Source organism: Mus pahari, chromosome 2 (genome assembly GCF_900095145.1).
Source record: "Mus pahari chromosome 2, PAHARI_EIJ_v1.1, whole genome shotgun sequence".
Lineage (NCBI taxonomy): Eukaryota > Metazoa > Chordata > Mammalia > Rodentia > Muridae > Mus > Mus pahari.
Window position 1 is genome coordinate 136,056,615 of NC_034591.1, and position 3,663 is coordinate 136,060,277.

Here is a 3,663-nt window from a genome sequence, read left to right on the forward strand (position 1 = left end):
CTCGTGCTGATGCCACCATCGATGGGGACAGTCTCCCCATGCTTCAGCCTGAGCGAGATGCTGGGGCTCCACAGATTTTCTCTGGAAAGGGGAGGCAAGTTCCTCTTAGGGGTAGGGAAGCCAGCAAGCACTGAGCGGTGTGGACTAAGTTCCGTATCCCCATCCCCTAAGTCTGAGTCAGGAGCCAGGCCTGCCTAGATGAGAGTCACTCTGAAGGAAAGGATATTGGCAGGAAGCTGGGCTTGGGATGAGGGATGGGGCTAGAGAGTATCCCAGAAGCAAGATGGAGAGCCAGGACTCTGAGGATGGGTGCTGGCTGGTGAACTATGTATTAGAGAAATGTCCATCTTACCAAAGAGCTAAGCAAAACATAGCAACCTTGCAGTGTATAGTTCAACTAAAGAGAATGAAAGCAACAATATTGGTTTTGAGACAGGGCCTCACTTGTAGCCCTGAATGACCTGGAACTCATCACGCAGACCCTTCACCTCACAGAGACCCGCCTGCCTCTGTGTCCCAGGTGCTGAGATTAAAGGTGTGTGCCTGCATACCTGGCTCCTCTTGTTGTTGTTCTGTGGTGCAGGCGACAGAGCCCCAGAGCCTCACACAGGTTAGCATTCCACCACTGAGTATTTCCAGCGTGTCTGTGTACTGTGCACATGGCTGTCCTGGAACTTACTCTGAGGACCAGACTGGCCTCAAATTCACACAGATCCACCTGCCTCTGCCTCCCCAGTGATAGATTAAAGGTGTGCTCCACCACTGCCTGACTTTGAAATGTCTAGTTTTCAACAGAGTATGAAATTAAAGGAAAGCATGTGAACAAATTTTCCACCAGTGGAACTGTTTGGGAAGAACTGGAAGGCGTGGCCTTGTTGGAGATGTGTCATGGGATGGGCTTTGAGACTTGAGCCATTCCCAGCGCACCTCCCGCTCTGCTTCCTGCTTGTGGGTCAGACCATGAGCTCTCCTGTTGCCATTCCTTTGCTATCCCATGGACTCTGCCCCTCTGAAACCATAAGCCCATTAAACACTTTCTCTAATAAGTCGCCTTTGGTCATGGTGTGTTGTCACAGCCACAGAAAAGTAACTGAGACACCCACTTTGGGTGGCACCATTCCCTGGGCTGTATAACAATGAGAATGTAGCTGAGCACAAGCTTCTTTAGTCTCTTTCCTGACTGTAGATGCAGTTCCTGATGCAAGCTGAATCCCCACCACAATGGACTGTAACTGCAAACCGTGAGGCACAATGAACCCTTTCTCCTCTAAATTGCTTCTGTTGGGGTAATTTATCGGTGAGTGTATTCTAAAGGCAGATTATCTAGGTTCAAATCCTGCCTTTACCACAGAGAGAAGCTTGTTGTAGAATTTATTTAATCTCAGTTTGGGGTTTCTACCCTTCCTTGATCATTTAGTTCCCAGATAAAGGACATATGACTTTTATTATTTACAATAAGCCTTAAGCAGCACAAGAGCTGGGCAGATATCTACCCTCTATGCTATTAGAATCTACTTTCCTATAGATAACCCTGAGTTATTACTTACTGTGTTTCTTTTAAGATTTAGTTATTTATTATATATGAGTACACTGTAGCTGTCTTCAGACATATCAGAAGAGGGCATCCGATTTCAAGATGGTTGTGAGCCACCATGTGGTTGCTGGGATTTGAACTCAGGACCTCTGGAAGAGCAGTTAGTGCTCTTACCCACTGAACCATCTGGCCAGCGCCCCTAATTTCTCTCCAGCCCTGCTTACTGTATTTCATCTTTGTTGCTCTTAACTCCAATTGGCCAGCGCCCAGGGCGGGGTAGAAACTCTGGTTTAGGATTCAGCAACAGAAGCTGATTAGCCGCAGTTCTTTGGAGACCAGAATCAATAGATTGCATGCATATTAAAAGGAGACTAATTAGACTGGCTTGCATTGTACAGTCTGCATGTCCAACAGCGACCACCTTCACGCTGAGAACCTCTATCTGCTCAGTCCACGAGGATGGAAGCCTGAGGACTCCGTCTGGAACGGAAGACTGAGGTTCCTGGAGAGCCACTTGGTCTTCAGTTCACACACACTGGACGGCAGAAAAGGCTTGCTTCTGTTATTGGTAAAGTGTGGCGGCAGCAGGCCTGGTGCGACTCACCACCAAGGCATGAAGACAAGCAGGCAAAAAGCAAACATTCACCTTGGACTTCCCTTCTATTTGACTGGCAGGTGCCACTTACATTGAGAGTGAGTCTTCCAACTGTAAATAATCGAATCCAGAAAATCCCTCCCAGACATGCCACGAGGGCTCTGTGTCTTGTCAAGCTGACAATAGTAGCCACCACAGAAGCCAAGTGTGGCTGATGGTCTTAGCTGTCAATCCCACTGGAATTAGAGCTATTTAGAATCTCCAGCTATGGCTGTGGTGGCACCTCCAGGCAGTACTGACATGTTGGACAGTGGCTGGGGAGGGACAGGAGAGGCTGCCTCTGATGTGGATGGCACCATCCAATAGGCTGGGGTTGTGGATGGAAAAGTTGTGAGGAAGCCAGCAGATGCATGCGAGCTGTACTTCCTGTGCAAGTGTGTCTACTGCTGCCCCATGGCCCACAGCGTCAATGAGAGCACTGGGTTTCACAGCATGAACTAATACCACTGATTCTCCAGGGGCTTCCAGACCTCGCCCTTCCTTTCCTCTCTTTAAGAACGTGAGCCCATTTTATTTGTTCATTCCTTGCATCTGAGGTATCCTCCAATGACATTGTTGGCCTGAGATTACTCACCATAGTCATTAACCACTGCACAGCTATAACCAGCCACTTTACAGGGCTGGCTATACATTCTCCACCAACTTTGCAGAGCTTACTCACTGCCCCGGTTTCCTGCCATCCGTGAGGCTGATTTGGGGCTCAGCACACAGGGTCTCCACTAACTTGACAAGCATAGTGTGTTAGTCAGGGCTTTCTAGAGGAACAGTACTGATTAAGTAAAGGCGTGTGTGTGTGTGTGTGTGTGTGTGTGTGTGTGTGTGTGTGTGCATGGGTGCATTTGTGTGTGCGTGCACATGCATGTGCATGTGGAGGTGTGTGATAGGATTGCTAGAGTGGCTTACAGGCTGTGGTCCAGGTAGTCCACCAATGGCCAAGACCTTTCCCACAGAAATTCCAACAATCAATAGCTGCTGGGCATATCAGCCAGTCTTCGGCATACACCAGAATCCCAAAGAAGCAGGCCCTGATGCCAGTGGAGGGATGGACTTGTAAGCAGAACAAGAACAAGCAGGCCAAGAGCAAAAGCTTTCTTCTTCCCTGTCCCTTATAGGCTGCCGCTAGGTGTGGGCCAGGGTAAAGGTAGGTCTCCCCCTCAAAAGATCCAGATCAAAGACGGGTCTCCCCACTTTAATGATTTTTGTTGTTGTTGTTGTTGTTTTTCAAGATACTGTCCAGGAACTCACTCTGTAAACCAGTCTCAAATTCAGAGATCCACCTGCTTCTGCCTTCCAAGAGCTGGGATTGAAGGCATATACCACCACCACCATCACCACCACCATCACCACCACCACCACCATCACCACCACCACCACCATCACCAGTGAAGCCAGGGCCCCCAAGAGGACATTCCTGACATGCACCCTGTGGGCAGCTTAATGAGAATGCAGTCTCTGCTGGGGTTAAAGGGCACTA